This window comes from Chrysemys picta, chromosome 4 (assembly GCF_011386835.1).
Source record: "Chrysemys picta bellii isolate R12L10 chromosome 4, ASM1138683v2, whole genome shotgun sequence".
Lineage (NCBI taxonomy): Eukaryota > Metazoa > Chordata > Testudines > Emydidae > Chrysemys > Chrysemys picta.
This window is the reverse complement of record NC_088794.1, coordinates 31389643-31411815: the sequence shown is the minus strand read 5'-3', so window position 1 is coordinate 31411815 and position 22173 is coordinate 31389643. Positions and strand designations below refer to the sequence as shown.

The 22173-nt window shown below is 51.0% G+C and overlaps 1 long non-coding RNA gene across 1 annotated transcript in view; it reads left to right on the top strand.

Moving 5' to 3' along the window:
• The first annotated feature begins 19268 nt into the window (after positions 1–19268).
• The window catches only part of LOC135982971 (uncharacterized), a 45376-nt gene continuing 42471 nt past the window's right edge, over positions 19269–22173 (top strand). The window contains exon 1 of the long non-coding RNA XR_010600464.1: positions 19269–19331. This is a non-coding gene — a long non-coding RNA (uncharacterized LOC135982971). The remainder of the gene's footprint in view (positions 19332–22173) is intronic.

Below are 22173 nucleotides of genomic sequence, written 5' to 3'. Positions count from 1 at the left end.
AACGCTGATTTCCCCGACAGCCAGGATCTCTTCATCACCCTTACAGAGATCCCCTACCAACCGTCCCCAGCCGTTACCCCGGACACAGAATCTGGGGAAGGATCAGCCAGTAAGTGTTGTAAACATCTAAACATTTATTTTTAACAGAACAGGAATATTAACAATTAAAAAAATGGGTTTCTCATGATTAGTTTGCCCTAGGCGCTTAACGGTTCAGTCCTGGACAGTGCAACTATTGAAAAAAAATCTAACAATGTCCGGTTTTGCATGATTGTCCTGCCCAAGCCGCTCTACTGTTTAGTCACTGCCAGTGCACCTAGAGTAAAATGCGGTCTATATGTCCGGGGATAGAGCAGAAATCCTCCTGGGACATCTCAATGAAGCTCTCCTGGAGGTAATTGGAAAGCCGTTGCATCAGGTTCCTGGGGAGAGCAGCCTTATTGGGTCCTCCGTAGTATGACACGTTGCCGCGCCACGAGACAATCAAGTACTCGGGGATCATTGCTCTGCACAGCAGGGCGGCATACGGCCCTGGTCTTTGGAGGCTTTCCCGAAGCATTCTCTCTTTCTCGCTGTCTGAGATCCTCATGAGGGTGATGTCGCTCATGGTGACCTGCTTTGAATGAGGTAGGGGAATGTTAGTGTTGGGACTGCTTGCCCGTTCCTTTACAGAACTGTAACCGCTGGTTTGCGGCCACGCGGTGGAGGCGGGAGAGGGGCAGCCTACAGGGATCGTTCCCGGGGACAGCCGCGAGGGGGTCGGACAGGGGCAGAGTTCCTGCTTGCCGGATTGCTGGCAGCAGGGACTGACATTGCTTTCAATGTGAAATGAGGCCATTGCTAATATTAAAGTTTTAAGCTGCCACAAGTCTACGGCTTACCATGTCTGCCTGCTACAGAAATTCCGGTGTCCTGCCCCGCTTCTCAAATCTGCTGTGCAAGACCCCAGGCACTGAATGCGAAGGCCGAGAATTCGACCTTGTGCTGAGTGCGCATGTGATAGGTGCTGTGCATGGTCTTGTTCACAGAGAAAGACTATGTTCTTTGTTCACAACTACATTTATCTTTCTGAGGAATTCACTCCCTTTTTCCCATTCCCACAGCCACATCTGCGACTGTCTCACAACCTAACCTGGCATCACACTCCCAGAGGCTAGCGCAGATTAGGCGTAGGAAGAAGAGGACACGGGAGGACATGTTCTCGGAGCTTATGGCCTGCTCCCGAGCCCAGGCAGCACAGCAGACCCAGTGGCGGGAGAACTTGTCCCAAATGCACCAAGCAAACATGGATCGGGAGGAGAGGTGGCGGCAGGAAGACCAGCAGGCGACTCAAACGCTGCTTGGACTACTGAGGGAGCAAACGGACACGCTCCGGCGCCTTGTGGATGTTCTGCAGGAACGGAGGCAGGAGGACAGAGCCCCGCTGCAGTCCATCTCTAACCGCCCTCCCCTGCCACCAAGTCCCATACCCACCTCACCCAAAGTCCAAAGAAGGAGGGGCGGCAGAGTCCGTGCTAACTCTCACTCCACCCCTGCAGTGAGCTCTAGTAGTAGAAGGCTCTCATTCCCCCAAATTTGACAAGTTCTTTCCTTCCCGCCTCACACAAGCCCCCGTCCAAGTTTCACCTCCCAGTTCCATGTGTAGTTGATAATAAAAAATATGTTTCTGTTAATTACTGTTTCCATCATGTTCTTTTGGAGGAGGGGGGGTTGGTAATTGGACAGGACAGTCACCTTTGGCAGGGTACATAGGCGGGGGCAGGTCCAGCAGCAGGGCACATACACAGTGCAGTGACTAGTTACCCTGGTCAGTCTGGGAGGTGGTTTTCATGTTCTGTGGTGGGGGGTGGGTTGCTCTGTGACTTTGTGGCGGGGGAGGGCAGTTACAGATCTTAAGCGGCGGTCCTTATCCTGGATCACAGAGCCACGCAGCAGGGGATCTGTAACCGTCCTCCCCCTGCCACAAAGTCACATCGCCCCCCCCATACACACAGTCCCGATCAGGAGGGGTGACAGGCTCCGTTGAAACAACCAGTCCACCACAGCGGAGCCTGTCAATCCTGGAGTTTAGAAGCTTCATTTGCGTCAGTACACTACACCCGCTCCCCACCACAGTCTACGTCCCAGTTTTAAAACATTCCCGCGAAAACAGTAATAAAGACAACGGTGTTCATTAACAAAGTAGAAGTGATTTTATTTCTAAACGTGTGTTGGAAGGGGGTGAAGGGGGTATGTAAATGGAGAGGATAGTCAACATTAACTGGGTAAAGAAACGGGGGCAGGTTCAGCTTCTCTGTACACTAACTTAAAAGTCACAGGTTACCCTGCTCAGTCAGGAACCTAGCTTTCAAAGCCTCCCGGATGCACAGCGCGTCCCGCTGGTCTCTTCTAATTGCCCGGCTGTCTGGCTGGGCGTAATCAGAAGCCAGGCTATTTGCCTCAACCTCCCACCCCGCCATAAAGGTCTCCCCCTTGCTTTCACAGAGATTGTGGAGCACACAGCAAGCTGCTATAACAATGGGGATATTGGTTTCGCTGAGATCACAGCGAGTCAGTAAGCTTCTCCATCTCCCCTTGAGACGTCCAAAAGCACACTCCACCACCATTCTGCACTTGCTCAGCCGGTAGTTGAAGAGTTCTTTTTCAGTGTCCAGGGCGCCAGTATAGGGCTTCATGAGCCAGGGCATTAGCGGGTAGGCTGGGTCCCCGAGGATGACTATAGGCATCTCCACATCCCCAACAGTTATTTTGTGGTCCGGGAAGTAAATACCTTGCTGCAGCCGTCTAAACAGACCAGAGTTCCTGAAAACACGAGCGTCATGAATCTTGCCCGGCCATCCGACGTAGATGTTTGTAAAACGTCCCCTGTGGTCCACCAGTGCTTGCAGCACCATGGAAAAGAAGCCCTTTCTGTTAATGTACTGGCTGGCCTGGTGGTCCGGTGCCAGGATAGGGATGTGAGTTCCATCTATGGCCCCACCGCAGTTTGGGAATCCCATCGCTGCGAAGCCATCTATGATCGCCTCCACGTTTCCCAGGGTCACTACCTTTGACAGCAGTACATCAACGATTGCCTTGGCTACTTGCATCACAACAACCCCCACGGTAGATTTGCCCACGCCAAAGTGGTTCGCGACTGACCGGTAGCTATCTGGCGTTGCAAGCTTCCAGAGGGCTATGGCCACTCGCTTCTGGACAGTCAGGGCTGCTCGCATCCGGGTGTCCTTGCACTTCAGGGCAGGGGACAGCAACTCACAAAGTTCAAGGAAAGTTCCCTTCCGCATGCGAAAGTTTCGCAGCCACTGGGATTCATCCCAGACCTGCAGCACTATGCGGTCCCACCACTCAGTGCTTGTTTCCCGGGACCAGAATCGCCGTTCCACGGCATCAACATGACCCATTGCCACCGTGATGTCCTCGGCGCTGGGTCCCTTGCTTTCTGAGAGGTCTGTGCTACTCTCAGACTTCAGGCCCTCACCGCGGTGCCGTAGCCTCCTCGCCTGACTTATCTGCATCTGCCTCAGGGAAAGGTGGATGATAAGCTGCGAGGTGTTGAGAACGGCCACAACTGCAGCGATGGTCGCAGCGGGCTCCATGCTCGCAGTGCTGTGGCGTCTGCACTGTCACTGACTAGAAAAGTGCGCGAACTGATTTCCCGCCGGCGCTTTCAGGGAAGGAGGGCGGGAGTGATGGACGGATGACGACAGTTACCCAAAAGCACCCTCGAGACATTTTTTTTACCCAGCAGGCATTGGCGGCTCCACCCAGAATTCCAATGGGCAGCAGGGACTGCGGGAACTGTGGGATAGCTGCCCACAGTGCACCGCTTCCAATGTCGACGCTTTCCCCGTTAGTGTGGACTCACAAAGTCGAATTACTGTCCTTAGTGTGGACACACACGTTCGACTTTGCAATATTGATTCCAAAAATTCGATTTAAGTAAAATCGAACTACTCTCGTAGTGTAGACATACCCTGAGATACCACATAGTGCACCAGCGGACAGCGGTTCACGGTCAATGGAAACAGCCCCAGCACCTGCATCGCTTCCAGAGGGACCAAGCCCCAGTCCACAGTCCAAGGAGGAACTGATGTCTCCAGCATCAAGGGAACAGTTCCAGGCCGAGCAGGAAGCAGATGACAGCCTTCAGAAAGCTTGGGCGGCGGCGCGGAGCACCCCACCGCCTCTCAGCTCTTCTAACCGATCCCGGTTTGTTGTAGAACAAGGACTTTTATACAAGGAGACTCTTTCTGGTGGGCACCAGGAAGACTGGCATCCTCAAAGACAGTTGGTAGTTCCCACTAAGTATCGGGTAAAGCTCTTGAGCTTAGCCCATGATCATCCCAGTGGCCATTCTGGGGTGAACAGAACCAAAGACCGGTTGGGGAAGTCCTTCCACTGGGAGGGAATGGGCAAGGACGTTGCTAATTATGTCCGGTCTTGTGAGGTGTGCCAACGAGTGGGAAAGCCCCAAGACCAGGTTAAAGCCCCTCTCCAGCCACTACCCATAATTGAGGTCCCATTTCAGCGCGTAGCTGTGGATATTCTGGGTCCTTTCCCAAAGAAGACACCCAGAGGAAAGCAGTACGTACTGACTTTCATGGATTTTGCTACCCGATGGCCGGAAGCAGTACCCTTAAGCAACACCAGGGCTAAAAGTGTGTGCCAGCCATTAACAGACATTTTTGCCAGGGTAGGTTGGCCCTCCGACATCCTTACAGATTCGGGAACTAATTTCCTGGCAGGGACCATGGAAAACCTGTGGGAAGCTCATGGGGTGAATCACTTGGTTGCCACCCCTTACCACCATGAAACCAATGGCCTGGTGGAGAGGTTTAATGGAACTTTGGGGGCCATGATACATAAATTTGTAAATGAACACTCCAATGATTGGGACCTAGTGTTGCAGCAGTTGCTTTTTGCCTACAGGGCTGTACCACATCCCAGTTTAGGGTTTTCACCATTTGAACTTGTGTATGGCCGCAAGGTTAAGGGGCCATTACAGTTGGTGAAGCAGCAATGGGAGGGGTTTATGCCTTCTCCAGGAACTAACATTCTAGACTTTGTAAGCAACCTACAAAGCACCCTCCGACACTCTTTAGCCCTTGCTAAAGAAAATCTAAAGAATGCTCAGGAAGAGCAAAAGGCCTGGTATGATAAACATTCCAGAGAACAGTCCTTCAAAGTAGGAGACCAAGTCATGGTCTTAAAGGCGCTCCAGGCCCATAAAATGGAAGCGTCGTGGGAAGGACCATTCACGGTCCAGGAGCGCCTAGGAGCTGTTAACTATCTCATAGCCTCCCCCACCTCCAACATAAAGCCTAAGGTATACCATGTTAATTCTCTTAAGCCCTTTTATTCCAGAGAATTAAACGTTTGCCAGTTTACAGCCCAGGAAACAGATGACGCGGAGTGGCCTGAAGGTGTCTACTACGAAGGAAAAAAGGATGGTGGCGTGGAAGAGGTGAACCTCTCCACGACCCTTGGACGTCTGCAGCGACAGCAGATCAAGGAGCTGTGCACAAGCTTTGCACCAATTTTCTCAGCCACTCTAGGATGGACCGAACGGGCATACCACTCCATTGACACAGGCAGTGCTCACCCTATTAGAACCCCACCCTACCGGGAGTCACCTCATGCCAAAACTGCTATACAAAGGGAGATCCAGGACATGCTACAGATGGGTATAATCCGCCCCTCTAATAGTGCATGGGCATCTCCAGTGGTTCTAGTTCCCAAACCAGATGGGGAAATACGCTTTTGCGTGGACTACCGTAAGCTAAATGCTGTAACTCATCCTGACAACTATCCAATGCCACGCACAGATGAGCTATTGGAGAAATTGGGACATGCCCAATTCATCTCTACTTTAGACTTAACCAAGGGGTACTGGCAAGTACCACTAGATGAACCCGCTAAGGAAAGGTCAGCCTTCGTCACCCAGGCAGGGGTGTATGAATTCAATGTACTCCCTTTCGGGTTGCGAAATGCACCCGCCACCTTCCAAAGACTTGTAGATGGTCTCCTAGTGGGATTGGGAGAATCTGCAGTTGCCTACCTCGATGATGTGGCCATTTTTTCTGATTCATGGGCAGAGCACCTGGAGCACCTGGAAAAAGTTTTCGAGCGCATCCAGCAGGCAGGACTAACTGTTAAGGCTAAAAAGTGTCAAATAGGCCAAAACAGAGTGACTTACCTGGGGCACCAGGTGGGTCAAGGAACTATAAATCCCCTACAGGCCAAAGTGGATGCTATCCAAAAGTGGCCGGTTCCAAAATCTAAGAAACAGGTCCAATCCTTCTTAGGCTTGGCTGGATATTATAGGCGATTTGTACCCCACTACAGCCAAATCGCCGCCCCGCTGACAGACCTAACCAGAAAGAAACAGCCAAATGCAGTTCAGTGGACTGATGAGTGTCAAAAGGCCTTTAACCAGCTTAAGGCAACACTCATGTCTGACCCTGTGCTAAGGGCCCCAGACTTTGACAAACCGTTCCTAGTAACCACAGATGCGTCCGAGCGAGGCGTGGGAGCAGTTTTAATGCAGGAAGGACCGGATCAAGAATTCCATCCTGTCGTGTTTCTCAGTAAGAAATTGTCTGAGAGGGAAAGCCATTGGTCAATCAGCGAAAAGGAATGCTATGCCATTGTGTACGCGCTGGAAAAGCTACGCCCATATGTTTGGGGACGGCGTTTCCAACTACAAACAGACCATGCTGCGCTACAGTGGCTTCATACCGCCAAGGGAAATAACAAAAAACTTCTTCGGTGGAGTTTAGCTCTCCAAGATTTTGATTTTGAAATACAACACATTTCGGGAGCTTCTAACAAAGTGGCTGATGCACGTTCCCGGGAAAGTTTCCCAGAGTTAACTGGTTAACAATTGTTCTTGGAATGAAACATATTGTTAGTTTTTATATAATCAGTAGTATGTCTAAAGGTACATGTGTCTTATTAACTCTGTTTTCTCCTAGAACTCCAGGAAGAAATCACAGCCAGTGTGGAACCGAACGTCCAACACTATCTGTGATTTGGGGGGCGTGTCATAACTATAAAGGGAAGGGTAACAGCTGTCCTGTGTACAGTACTATAAAATCCCTCCTGGCCAGAGACTCCAAAATCCTTTTCCCTGTAAAGGGTTAAGAAGCTCAGGTAACCTGGCTGGCATCTGACCTAAAGGACCAATAAGGGGACAAGATACTTTCAAATCTTGGGGGGGGGGGGGAAGGCTTTTGTTTGTGTTCTTTGTTTGGTTGTGTGTTCGCTCTCGGGACTGAGAGGGACCAGACATCAATCCAGGTTCTCCACATCTTTCTAAACAAGTCTCTCCTATTTCAAACTTGTAAGTAAATAGCCAGGCAAGGCGTGTTAGTTTTCCTTTGTTTTCTCAACTTGTAAATGTACCTTTTACTAGAGTGTTTATCTTTGTTTGCTGTACATTGAACCTAAGACTAGAGGGGAGTCCTCTGAGCTCTTTAAGTTTGATTACCCTGTAAGGTTAATTTCCATACTGATTTTACAGAGATGATTTTTACCTTTTTCTTTAATTAAAAACCTTCTCTTTAAGAACCTGATTGATTTTTCCTTGTTTAAGATCCAAGGGGTTTGGATCTTGATTCACCAGGAGTTGGTGGGAGGAAGGAGGGGAATGGTTAATTTCTCCTTGTTTTAGATCCAAGGGGATTGGATCTGTGTTCACCAGGAGTTGGTGGGAGGAAGGAGGGGGGATGGTTAATTTCTCCTTGTTTTAAGATCCAAGGGGTTTGGATCTGTATTCACCAGGGAATTGGTGAAGGTCTCTCAAGGCTATCCAGGGAAGGAAATTAGCCTTGGGATGGTGGCAGCGGACCAGAGCTAAGCTGGTAGTTAAGCTTAGAAGTTTTCATGCAGGCCCCTACATTTGTACCCTAAAGTTCAAAGTGGGGATACAGCCTTGACAACTAGTAAGGAGATGAGCATATTACAGTTGTTGGAGGCTCTATTTAGCAGTAACAGGGCTATAGGAAAGCCTGTCAACATTTTTTGTTTCTCTGATGAAAACTGGCCCACTCCCTGCCCCAAACCAAACCTGTCACAAATAATTGTCAACAACTTAATTTTCTGTTTTTTGGCTAAGATATTGATTTAAAAAAAAAAGTATTGAAATTGGATTCAGGACTGTTAGCAAGCATTTTTGGCAAACAAAGTTGTTAAATGACAATCTAAATGGCAACACAGTACTGCTTTCATGCTTGGCTCACCCGCAGCCTGCTGGTCCCACAGCTGCAGTAGAGGAGGAGATAGGTAGAAAACTGCAGGACCCCAAAAACCACCTCTTGGGGTGCATAGTAGCAATAGCAGCAGAAAACCCTCAGGTCCGATCACACACCAATGGGCACCATCGCCAGCCCCACGGACCATGGTGAAGTTAGCCCTGCATCTGATCTCAGGGACAGGGCACCCATGGAGCCACCACAGCTCATCCTGCCCTGTGCAGCTTCCCCCGGATGAGATGGATCGCTGCCAGCCCGGGGGAGAGACGCGCTCCCCAGCTAGGGTGACCAGATGTCCTGATCTTATAGGGCCAGTCATGATATTTGGGGCTTTGTCTTATATCGGCACCAATTATCCCCACCTAGGGTGACCAAACAGCAAGTGTGAAAAATCAGGACAGGGGGTGGGAAGGTAATAGGAGACTATATAAGAAAAACACCCAAAAATTGGGACTGTCCCTATAAAAGTGGGACATCTGCTCACCCTACCCCAACCCCCGTCCTGATTTTTCGCACATGCTATCTGGTCACCCTATCCCCAGCCCAGCCCTGTGTGACCATTCCAATCCTGGCTGGCTGCTGAGGAAGTGAGTTACTTGCACTTTCATTCCTTCCCCAGCACCTCACCCAACCCAGCCCTGCCGGAGGGGAGGGGGGAGATGGGGGGTGCTCGTTGGGGGGGGGGGGAGAAGAATGGCCATTATGGGGGACAACAAAGGATACTGGTGCCAGAGCCGCCGAGCCTGCCTCACCTCACGCTGGGGGAAAGTCACACTCACAGGTGAGTTCCTTCCCCCACCCGTACCCTAGGGTTACCATATGTCCGGTTTTTCCCGGACATGTCCGGCTTTTCGGCAATCAAACCCCCGTCCGGGGGGAATTGCCAAAAAGCCGAACATGTCCGGGAAAAATACCGGCCGGGCACTTCCTCTCCCGCGGCTGCTCTGCTCCTCCCGACTCAGACTTCGGTAGTGCTCGGGCTTCGGGCAGCCCCTATGCCTCCGGACCCTGCGCCCCCGGCCGGGCACTTCTCCTCCCCGGCTCCAGCTGCTCTGCTCCTCCCCTGACTCAGACTTCGGCTCTGTTTAAGAGCTAAGCTGCCCGAGCCAGTGCTACCGGCTTTGGGCAGCCCCCGTGCCTCCAGACCCCGAGCCACCAGCCGGGCACTTCCCTTCCCGGGCTCCAGCTGCTCTGCTCCGGCGGCGCAGGGTCCGGAGGCAAGGGGGCTGCCCGAAGACGGTAGCGCTGGCTCGGGCAGCTTGGCTCTTAAACAGAGCCGAAGTCTGAGTCAGGGGAGGAGCAGAGCAGCTGGAGCCGGGGAGGAGAAGTGCCCGGCCGGGGGCGCAGGGTCCGGAGGCATAGGGGCTGCCCGAAGCCCGAGCGCTACCGGCTTCATGGTTTGCCGGGCAGCCTCCAGACCCTGCGCCCCCGGCTGGGCACTTCCCCTCCCAGGCTCCAGCTGCGCTGGGGAAGCGCTGGCCGGGGATGCAGGGTCTGGAGGCTGCCCGGCAAACCGTGAAGCCAGTAGCGCTCGGGTCCACCCAATCTGCTGGGCAAATGTTTGCAAATGCAAATGCTACAATCAACAGTCTCAGGGTGCCCTTCTTCTGGATCCCCAGCCAGGGACTTCTCCAAAGCTGTTTCTGCAGCAGCAGTACCTCCTCCAGCCTCATTACTGGGCACTAAAATTCTTTCTTTCTTTCTTTCTTTCTTTCTTTCTTTCTTTCTTTCTTTCTTTCTTTCTTTCTTTCTTTCTTTCTTCATATAAGATTAAATAAAACTGAAAATGGTAAGCTTTTTATATCTATAGCTGTATCGATATCTAATTTATACAATGTGTCCATGTATCTTGTTCTGCAATCCCAGAATAGGAACTTTAATCAGAAATCCCGGGAAACGGAGATGGAAAGGATAGGATTAGATCCTCTAGGCACTTCATTGCAGGATTGTTTCTTACGTCATAAGTGTTACTTGGCTGTCTGGTGTGGAGTTGTTTTACATCTCCTGAACATGGGCCTTCTGTTATTTCCTGTATCCCTGGATGGAAACTCTGAAGGAATTTTAGGAAGCGCTGAAGGAAACAGATATGCCGTTATCCTGTATTAACTGCCTCAAAACTTTATTAGCACAGAGTTACGGTTGCCCAGTGCTGCCTCATGCCCTTCTAGAATGTAGCGGGCAGCTAAAGCTAAACCTCTGAAAACCGGCACATGAAAAGTTAATGTACGCACCACCCCTGCAACACAACCTTAACCTGAAGCCTGAAGCTGATCATCGCCACTGCGAATGGCTCCGCAAGGGTGGTAACAAGTTGACGTGAAGAATAAATAAGAGATTGTGCTATTGTTTGTGTTGCATTCCAGATGTGAATTCCAGCATTTATCTGCATGCACTCCAGCTGCATTCATGGCCTTATATGTAGCTGTACTGAATGGTGGAGGGATTAGTTGGAGCAGGCTGGCAGAGCTGACAAGAGATGCATGTGTACTTTGAGGATGGTTTGCCTTAAAATATAATTTTGTGTCAGTCACTCAAAGCTTTCCCCTGCCCATGTGATGTCATCAGCGCTGAGAGACCCCCCCCACCCCGTTATATGCAGTCTCCTCGCCAAACGCCACATCTTCCTCTAGCAGCTGAGAGTGAGGACCATTGCTTCTAGAGCCTACCTACATCATAAGTGCCTCTACCAGAAGGGGTCGCTAAGGAGCAGTATACAGCCTGCTATTTCAAGACACTTTCTGTTTGCTCATGGGATGGCAATAGTTCATTAGACTCCCAGCCCAGCCTGCAGCCGTTAGCCCATGTGCATTCTGAAAAAGGGTCAGCGTTGCTCTGTTTGGAAAATGTCCTTGCTTCACAGCACATCCCAGTGCAGCCAATGGCTACCATGAAGGAGCAGAGCTGGGTGAATGATGCAAAGCACTCCCCAAGAATATGGGTTTGAATTTCTTAACCAATTCACTTCAGCCTTACTTATGCCCTTTTGGTGTTTGTGTCTCCTGCTGCTCAGTCTGTGTTATGTGCCCCCCTCTGTTGCACATCCACAGGAGCCATGAGCCAGTTACAGCTCCCAGCTAAGGGGGTTGGCCTTTACCCTGAGCTGCAGGGGCTCATTCTTTAGCGCTGGAGGTGGTGGTGTCAACCCCCAGTGACAGACCAAGGTTGCTGTTACCTTTGCTTTCTGCAAATATTCACGCCATCGAGTTTTGCTGGCACAAAGGTTTGCGGAATGTGACTATTAGGGTCGCGCGTAAGATGAGTCATGGAAACGGAATGTTTCATTTGCAGTTGCTAGAATTCATGCTGGAAGTGCTCGGATGCTCACCCACTCAGGACACGGAATACCATGTGGCTTTTGTGACCAATCCGTACCAAGCAGCACAAGCATGACCACTGAGTGCTCATGATTAATGCAAGAACTTAGAGATGATTCATTAATAGAGCAGAAGAAATCGCAATCTGAGCATGAGCAGAGAAAAGATGTTACGTTCCCCTAGTAGGTTCCATAATGCAAATCATTTACTCGGCCCAAGCTCCAATAATTCAGGGACCAACTTCACTCCCAGATCGCAGCCCCTGGTTACAGTAAGCCCACATGGAGCAGAGGTTGTGACCCCCTTTCCCCCCTGCACTAAGTAATCAAAACTAGCTGCTGGTGCAGCCCGAAAAATGGATGGAGCCAACCAGGGGCGAGACAGGAGAGACACGGATTCAGTTGTAAGCTGTTCAGGGCAGGGCTGTGTCTTGGTCTGTTTGCAGAGTGATTTTCACAATAGGGGTCCCGAGCTGCTTCCATATTGTAAATAGTAGTAATAATAATAATGATTCAGTGCTTCTCGCATGCAGCCTCTGCCTGGGATTTCACAGCTGCCCTCCCTGCAGGGGTAAATCTTCCCACTCCAGTGCAACTACCCCCGCAGACACACCCCTCATGTCTGCAGGTGGGAATCTGGCCCCTAACTGGGCAACAGGGGCAGCTCTAGGCACCAGCAAAGCAAGCAGGTGCTTGGGGCAGCCCATTTGCAGGGGCGGCAGGGATCCAGCATGGGAGCTGAGAACCAACAGGGGGCCCTGGGAGCTGTAGTTCCTTGGTTAGCTCCCTGCCTATAGAGCCAGCCCTGGAGCAGGGAAAGAACTACATTTCCCAGCATTCCCTTGGCCACTACCAACAGGAAAGAGGGAGAGGGAGTGAGGTAGCTGAGACCTCATGCTGCAGCCTGCTGTGAATGGAGAGCTGCATTGGGAAGGGTAGGGATACCATATTTTAACAATCAAAAAATAGGACACTCCATGGGAGGGGGAGGGGGAGGGAGGGTAGCTCCACCCTGCCACCATCCACTCCCTCCAACTGCCCCCCACATCTAAGCCCCACTGGTCCTCGTCCCCTGATTGCCCCCTCCCGGGACTCATAGATTCATAGATTCATAGACTTTAAGGTCAGAAGGGACCATTATGATCATCTGGTCTGACCCCCTGCACGCTGCAGGCCATAAAACCGTCCCCCACCCGCTATCTAAGCCTCCCTTCTCCTTGTCCCCAACTGCCCCCTCCTGAGACCGCCCCAACTTCCCCCCCCTAGAATCACACCCCCTACCTGTCCCCTGACAAACCCCTGGGACTCCCATGCCTATCCAACTGCTGCCTGTCCCCTGACTGCCACCCCAACCCCTGACCCATCTAACCCCCCTTCTCCCTGCCCATGATTGCCCCCCCGAACCTCTGCTCCATCCAACCCCCCCCGCTCCCTGTCCCTTGACTGCCCCCCCAGAACCCCCTACCACTTCTCCAACCCCCCAGCCCCCTTACCGTGCCACTCAGAACAGCATGTCTGGCTTCGCGCAGCGCCAGACACGCTGCTGCATACATGCTGCCGTGCTTCCCCGCGGAGCCACAGCCCCCCCAGCACCTGCCTTCCAGATTTGAACACCTCAAAATTCAGGAGTGCTCAAGCTCAGTTTGGGCAGCTGTTACTTCATTTCTCCCAAATCAAATATACTGATCCACTGTAACTTGCTGTAGAAAAAGTAGGATAAAATTGAGCAAGAAATGCTTCCCAGTGGTTATTAGGACTGGAATTGCTATTTTCAACAGCCACTGCCTTTTTGTTTGTTTGTTTGTTTAAAAGGAAGACAGTGATATTGCATTGGCAAATTCCCCATAGAAAGAAAGAGTGGAACAAAAGAATAATAAAGGCACCTCAACTTTTCCTCATTTATGTAGGACAGTCTTATAATATGCATCCAGATATCCTCCAATCACACAAGCTGAAAATTGTTCCACTTTACTGCAGTTCTGTAACCATATGGGAACCAATCCTGTCTGTGTTCTGTGCACATCTAAAATTCCTGCTGAATGACCTGCCCTGGGAGCAAGTTACCAGTGACCCAGGGCTGCAGCGGAAGGAGGGTGTAGGTGTGTGGGGGAGGAGAGCCCAGGGCTGGGGCAGCAGGAGGTATATGTGGGGGGCAATGGTGAGGGGGTAGGGGGGAAGCCCAGAGCTGGGACGGCAGGGGGGTGCGGGTGGTGGGGGAGATCCCAGGGTTGGGGCGGCAGGGGGGTGCGGCGAGAAGCCCAGGGCTGGGATGGGGGGCAGCCAAAAATTTTTTTGCTTGGGGCGGCAAAAAACCTGGAGCCGGCCGTGCTGGGCAATAATATTTTGCTCTTTATTGCTGCATCCCCTGGGTGAGATATGCAGTGCTCACAGCTTCGCCACCTCTCACCTCAGTACCTAGGCAATGAAATGTCTTCATGGACAGTCTGCGAGGCTGATTCCTGCCCAGCTTTTCCAGGGGAGGTAAGTAAGTGCTCTGTCTGACATAAAAGCTTAACTCGCTTTTGTTACCACATTCACAGCTCAGCATCCCTTAATGCCCCCGCCCGCCGTGCTGCGTGACGATGATGGACCCAGCAGGCAAGTTGATATGATGCTTTGGCCCTTACGATATCTCTGAAGATCCCCACGCTCCCTGTGGCGGTTTTTAGATGTACTCGGCTGATTTGAGCTCCTGGAGCACAGGCAGGCATGTCCCCGGGGGCCTGAACCACATCAGCAGGATGTGAATTAAAAACCCATTCAGCTGCCGCTGTGCTGGACGTGTTGTAGAGCCATCTTGGAAAATTGGTATGAAAATGGACCTGACCAGGCACAAAATTGAAAGGCTGGACTTGGTGTAAAGGCCCTGAGATTTGGGTTCATTCCGGCTGTGCTACAGATTTCCTGTGTGGGTTTGGGTAAATCACATGATCGCTGTGTCTCAGTTTCCCTGATGTGTATTAATGGGGATGCTTCCTTTCTCCCACTTTTTGCCTATCTTGTCTATTTAAACCGTAAGCTATTCAGGCCAGGAACGCGCTCTTTGCTGTGTTTGTGCACAATGGAGCCCTGATTCTGGCTGAGGCCTCTAGGTTCTTCTAGGACAATACAAATAACAACAACATTCGCAATGCAGGTGATTGTAATAGAAGGAAAAAGATGTTTTACCTGCCAGTCAGAAAAAAAAATTAGATGCCCTGGGCAAAGATGAATAAACGTGGCAAGTTTGCTTTAGATTATATGTCCGCCGGGTCTGAGGGTGTTAGTATATGAATGCATCATTTACTTTAAAGAGCATCCATTGCTGAAGGCAGTTCTGTGATACTAGCAAAGTCCTTGATGAGCCCTGTCCGGAGAATCTCTCAACTTGTCAATCATAAAACAGGTCTGTCTATTTGGGGTAAACTAAATTGACCTTACGCTACTTCTGCTGTCGCCTCCTACTAGAAGGCCCTTTGCTCCCTGGGGCCGATCCTCAGCTGCTGTCAGTTGTCACACCCCATTGCAGTCAGTGGAGCTATGTCATCACATTCCCATGCTGTCCTCTCTTCCACATTCCTCCCACAGGCATCTCTGCAGAACGTCCTCCCCCCCACCCACCCCCGTGCCCCCTTCGACCATCTGGCTCATGGCAAACCCATTGTCCCATCATCACACCCTCCCATCCCATCACTTCCGATCTCAGTTGCTCCCACCCTGCCCTCTTCCCCATCATAGGACCCAGGAACAGGAAAGAATGTTAATACTTAAAAAAGTTTAGGGGTTTTACTTTCCTTGCCAGCCTGCACAAAGCAGAGGACTGCGGGGCTCGTTTAACCAGCTGTGAGTGGAGGGGCAGACCCCCTCATTTATTACAAAGAATGCTGGAGCTGCAGTAAGCTTCTGCAGTCCATCTCTGAGCCTGTCCGTGCTCTAGCAACGGTTTTGGATTTTCCTTGGGTAGGGGAGTTTCCCATTGCTATGCAGCTTTTAACCCCATCCAGCCACCATTCTCTCTTTGAGACGGCAAACAAACTCTTTCAATCCAGGCAGGGGATTCAGGGTTTTTCCTGGTAGCTGAAAATTCCCATGAGATTTTCCTTTTTTTGAATCGAATGTAGTTTCCCGGATTCTTAATAATAAGATCAAGTACATTATTCTTATGAAGCTGCTCTAAATGTAAGCTCTGCTGTCCTGGGGCCCTGGGAAGCAGAGACCAGCCCTAGGGCAGTATACTCTGGCTATGCCTGTCTGATTCACACTCCACACTGGGGGCTGGCAGCAGAGCTGATGCAGAGCCTTTACACCAGTTCTACACGGGCTGGGGAAGCCAGCTGTGCAGGGGGTATTCTCAAGGGCTGGCTTCCACATACATTAAGCTCCCTTTATGCTGCCAGAGTGGCTTAAAAGGGCCTCAGGATAACTGAGAAGCACAGGCCCTCTGGTTTCTATTCTCTCTTCTCAACGCTTTAGAGAACATGTCCCCAGAACTCCTGCTCTCGTACCAAGAATCTTTCCCAGGGCTGCGGCTGCACTGCTGCTGCTGCTGCTTCCCTTTGTGGTGACCCAAAAGGAGAGTTCTTCCCTAACATTAACTCCTTTGCAAGCTATTGGTGCATTCCTCCTCCCCCTCCCTCCCTCCACACTGTCGTGGCTCAAGTATTTCATCTGCATCTACTTATCCTGCCACAGGAGATGAAATGTCTTTATAATGGGGAGCTGTGGGGGAACCCCTCTGTCTGTCTTTCCATTTCTGTATAGCTCTTTTCACCTTTGGATGGCAGAGCACTCTGACAGCTGCATTACGCTGGCAATTAACTAACTAAGGCTGCTGGTAGGGAGGTGAGGGTCATTACCCCTGATTTACAGATGGGGAAACTGAGGCACAGAGCACTATCACTTGCCCAAATTTACATGGCAAGTCAGTGGCAGAGCTGGGACTAGAACTCGGAGGCCAGATTCAGATTCACCCTGGGGGAGCAAGTGTGACTCCTTTGCAGCTGCTGCAGTGGACGGGGGGGGCAGGTGGGATTCACCCGATGGGAGCCCAGGTGAGAGATTGGAACAGTACATCTTCCCTCCATCTGGCCTGGCCTTGGCTGGTTTGGGGCTAGCTCTGGGGTTGGCTTGTGGCTGACTTCGGACTCCTCAGCAGGGTAATGGTGCATCCTTGCTTCTCTGCATCCTTACTCCTCATTGACTTTCTGAAGCCGAGGACCCATTACTGTGCATTGAATCTGGCTCCACGGGTAAAGCAGGCTCCCCAACTTCTGCTCTGACCACACACACAATACTCACTTCCCTTGTGGATTGCTGCTGGACCTGATTGTCGCACAGCAGTCATACCTAGCTTGCAGGACACGTGACAAGTCCCCAGATTACTTGATCCTGGATGTTTGTACCCTGACGTTGTTTTGGGGTGTAATGACGCTGCAGTTTCATGGCTCAGTACTCGGTGTTGTCTTATGATGCCAACATTCATGGATTCCAGACCTACTAGGGTGGTCAAAATTTAGGTGCCGAGCATGCTGGTGAGCATTGCCTGTGGACCTCAGTAGAATTATTTTGTTCTACAGGAAAAAACGCTAAGTTTAGTCACCCTGGTGACTCCCCTCATTCCGAAATAAGGTATTTGATCCCCTGCTCCATTAAAATCACACCACTGTAGAAATGGCAGGTGTGATCCAGGGATAAGGTTCTGGCCGGGGTACAAAGACACAGCACAGATTCTGTACAGTGGCTTCTTCCTGTAACACCTTGGCATTCCATGGATGTTTGCGGTTTGGACTTTGCTCCAAAAGCCTCCACACTGGGGTTTAGAGTTCTAGATCTAATCTTTCCACAGAAGCTCTGTTGGCAGCACCAAACTCGCTGTGTGTGTGCGGGGCGCACTCACGTAATGTGGCAGGAAGAATTGTGGCAGGTGTTAGCACTGTGGGAAGTGAGAGCAGCAATAACCGCTCCTGTGCACCATGTAGCACCTGGGGATCTCAGAGCACCAAACAAACAGGGAGTAAGCCTCACAGCACCCCTTAGGGCAGGTCACTACTACCACCTCCATTTTACAGCAAAGGAAAGGGCCAGATGGTGCCATTTATCCACTGCCCTGTGCTGGAGGTGGTGCTGAACCACCCCTCCCCAGGGAGAGCTCAGGGAGGTACAATCCATTCCTGAGCTCCCTGGCATGCAAGGGGGACACGTGCACTGCACCATCCCTTAAGAATGCAGCCTGCCCCACTCCATGGACTGGTGCAAAGGGGGACAGGGCCATGGCCCTGCATGGTGGGTTCCGGGGGAGAAGTATCCTTGCACTCTCCTGCCCATCCTGTGCAGGGGCCAGGGAAACTGGTCCCTAAATGACTTGCCCGTGGGCACATCGCAAGTCAGTGGTAGAGTTGGGAATGGAACCCAGCAGCTGTCTCCCTGCCCCTTGCTCTGACCATACCACCAAGGGTGGCACGGGACTCCTCCATTTGGGGAGGCTGTGGCCCCGCCGGCCCCTTCCCCTGAGGTCTCCCCCCTCCACCTGCCTCTTGCAACTCTTCCCCTGAGGCCCCCGCCCCACCCGCCTGCCTGCTGACTGGCTAGCTGGCCTGCCCCTCACCACTTGCATGTGCCTCTTCAACCTTACCCCTGAGGCCCCCATGCTGGCAGAGTGGGGACGGGAAAGGGCAGGGGCTCTGGGGGAAGAGAACAAGCGGGAGCGGGGTCTTGGGGTGGGCACCCTTTCGGCGGCAGACTGGCTGTTTAGGGAGGCTTAGCCTGCCCTGGCCTCTTGCACCTGCCACGGCCACCCATGCATACTACCTCTCTTGGCCTAAGAGAGGATGAGACGCTGAAGTCCCCAAGCAGGGGAGAGGAAATACTGAGTCTCCTCTATGCCATGGGAAAGCGGGGCAGTTAGGCTGAAGAAGAGTACAGCCCAAGAGAGGTTTGGGAGGGGTTTCCCTTCTTGTTGTTCAACAATAGCGTTTATATTAGAAGAATGCAAGGAATCTCTGATGCCACCCACACAGACAGTTCTAAGCTCTCCCACTCTCCACTGCAGGAGGTGGAGCTGGGGAAATTAGTTCCCTCTGACCCAATACAAAGAAATAGAAACTATAAACTTGGAGGCAAGAGACAACCTGATGAAAGGGGAACAATGTTAGCCCAGACATAATGAGAGGGAAGTGATTCCTGGCTTTGCTGTGACACAAATGTCCCTGGATGCTGACCTGCACTTATGCAAGCAGACCCACACATGGCATTAACCCATTTAGCGCTGCACCACATGCAGCTACCAATGCTGCTCGGAGGTGGTTTACAGGAAGAGGGCCTTGTGTGACATGGGATAAGTGGATGGATGGGGAAGTTGCACTTTCCAAGGGCATGAGCCACAACAAAACTGTAGCATGGAATATGGACACAGTAAAGGTCTCCGTGTATCCTGACAGTCAGGACTACCCAGGTGTTATTTTGGTGCAAGCCAAAATGGTAATTCTTCACATTTACAATCCTTAAAACCCTTGAAAACACAAATCACTCCACACAGCACCTTTGTGAGCCAGGTTGGTGGTATTATTCCTATTTTACAGATGGGGAAACTGAGAAGGAAAGTTGAAATGATTTGGCCAGGGAGGAGTAGCAAGCTCCCAGACCCCCAATCCTTGCTGGGGGGGAGTTCACTTGTCTTCCCCTTCCCCTTTAAAACAGGCCCCAGCTCCATAGGACTCTCCAGGCCACTCAAAATGGCTGCCAGCATCTGTTCCTGGTTGAGGACTTCACCAGGGGAATCTCCTAGAGTGGTAAGTGTTGTGAGGTGTGATGGTACCAGTTACCATGCCATGCATGTTCTTAGCACGGGTATTTCCTTTCACACATGAGGGAGGGAATAAGAGAGCAGGGTTGTGTTGCCTGTCCCAGAAAGCACAAACCCCTGGTTTTGTCTGTTAATTGGTAGCATTCCTGGTGAGTTGTTCTGCCAAGTGAAGGTAGTTACCCATTTGCTACTCAGATATGCAAGAGGAATTCTAACTTAGTTCCCTTGAGAGCAGGGTCAACCTAGGCTTCTCAGGGCCCTATGCAAAGAAAGACATGTGAGTCCACATCCACCTTTTCTCCTCCTCCCCCATGACTCTTTATCCACCCTCTCATTTGGCCTGCTGTGTCCCCCCTTGCTATGTGAGTGCAACGCTGAGCATAGAGCGCAAGAAGGATAGATGCAATCCTTGCTCCAGGCAGGGAAGTGGGGGCTAATCCTTGGGCTGGCTGCATGTAGGGAGGGGGGTTCTGTACCACTTTGTAAGATCCTGCGACTGTTCATTGGGAAGTGAGGAAGAAACCTCCTCCAAACCTTGTGGCCATGGGGTCATTGTCTGCATCAGATACCTGCAAGCAAACTGTGTAACCTTAGAATGTTCCAGAGCTCAGATGTTAGGTAAGAGCTCTTTCCTTCCCTGGCAACAGCTCTTGGTTAATTTGACAGCTACCATGTGCCACATAATTACATGCCCTTGCATGATAATGGGAAAACTATGTAGTTCCTGCAAGTACTCTAAGTACCAGATGCTGTAGCTTTGACCCAACCTTCAGGGAAATATAATAAAGAGCTTGTGAAAGGGGAGCTAATTAGAGACTCTTGCTTACATCTCCATCAGGAGAAAGATGACTTTAAACCCCTCCTGTCCCTTTTCCATCCAACACTAGCACTGCAGACCAGAGGATGAGAGGGGCTTTGACTACTACATGTGATGTATAATGGCTTATCCACTGCCATGCCTGTGGGGGTGCAGCAGGGTGTGAGCATACAGGATCTGCCCGCCTGATCAGTGTGCAATTGTGTGAGTAACCTGGTTGGAGGAGGAGCTGAAGGTGATGATGAGTAAATAAAATAACACCCAAATTGAGAATGGTAAGAGCCATCTGCAGCCTGGCAAGCAGCAATATCTTTCTAAATGGTTGATGTATGTTTATAAGGGATCCTCTGGCCCAGGAGAGCAGGACCTCCTCCCTATGGTGCCCATCTGTTCGGCTGCTGCAAGCAGTGGCCAGTGAGGATAGGCTGCTCCTGTTCCCAGGAGCGCCGTGTATTTACAGGCGTGGAGTTGAGGGTTCCGTTCAGACACACATACGCATCCACCTCAATTTTCAGAGTGGTAGCCATGTTAGTCTGTATCAGCCAAAAGAACGAGGAGTACTTGTGGCACCTTAGAGGCTAACAAATTTATTTGGTATAAGCTTTTGTGGGCTAAAACCCACTTCAGTGTGGCATGGTCGAGTGCTGCAATGAATTGCTAGGCACTTGATAATGGCATCTTGTGCAAAGAGTTCCATTTTGTTTGCTTTGCTCTGGTGAGTAAAGAAGGGGACTGGAGAGATCTCGTAGTGAAGATGGGGGCCTTAAAATGGCAACACCTTATTTTGAAGATTGTAGATGGGGTTTTGCTGCCCACTGAGTCCATGGTTTGGGATTACACACGATCGATCATGGAGTAGATCTAAGTGGGATCCTCCTGGATTTCATCAGCTCTTATTTGTCCTTAGTCTCTTATTCTGATGTGTCTCAGTACCTCAAGGGGTAGGTGGATTAAGCCTTATTTATAGCCCTGATGGTACAGAGAACTCTAATTGGTGACTTACGGATATGTTTCTATGGCTTTGGCTTTCTAGGCCAAGCTGTCTTAGAAGTTACTTCCTTGATCACATTTGTAGTAAGAGTTGTGTTGCTGGGGCGATTTGATGATGCATTCAGTCTAAACCAACATGGCTAAATACTGTGCTGATATAGATTGGTGCAGCTCCAGTGAGGTTAATGGGCTGAAATGGTCTACATCAGCAGAGAAACAGGTACCACCTGTTAAATTCGAGTCCATTAACTCTTATTTCTTAGGCTGGATTGTTGCCTCTTGCTCTGGGAGGATTCATGTTAGCCACCTACTCTGTTGTACCAATGGCGGGAATGTGTTTCTCCTAATTCTACAGCAAGCCTCTGTGCAGACAATGCTTTAGGTGCTTCATTCTTCTGTATATACTGAGCCTTGCTCTGACTTCACCTCTCCACTGCTGTCAATAAACCCTGTGGGTTGATCCGGGCAGTGGTATGGTCACACCTCATTATACAGGGTTCCAAGCAAAAGAAATCTTGCCAGTGCCCCAGCAAGCTGGGGCAAGTGCTTGGTACCTGGAAATAGGTGACAATTCTGGGAGTCCAGTAAAGGACTGCCCCTCCCTCAGTGCACCAATGTTACTATGAAGACAAGTAATCCCTTAATTCCTGACCAACTTAATCCCTTCACAGCTAATCTGAGGTGCTCAGTTACAACTGTGATGTGGGCGGTTATAAGAACCTAGGTCAGCCTGGCTTGCTGTGCTTGTCTCCAGAGCAGCTGGTGGTCTTTGGAACCGAGCTTCTGGTCGCTCCGTTAGAAAAGGACACTTCCCTGAGGGGCCCATTTAGTCCTTCAACAATGAAGATGGAAGGGTTAAAAGTAGCGCCAATGAAAGAGATGAGCAGACCCTCTGAACAAGATAGGCATTGGCAGGGCCTCCGAGAGCGGGTTCGGGCCCCGGTGAAAAATTTTTTTCAGCGCCGCCCCCCCCCCCCCCAGCAAGGGTGGACCGGCTAAACAGGGCTGACGAGAGGGGTGG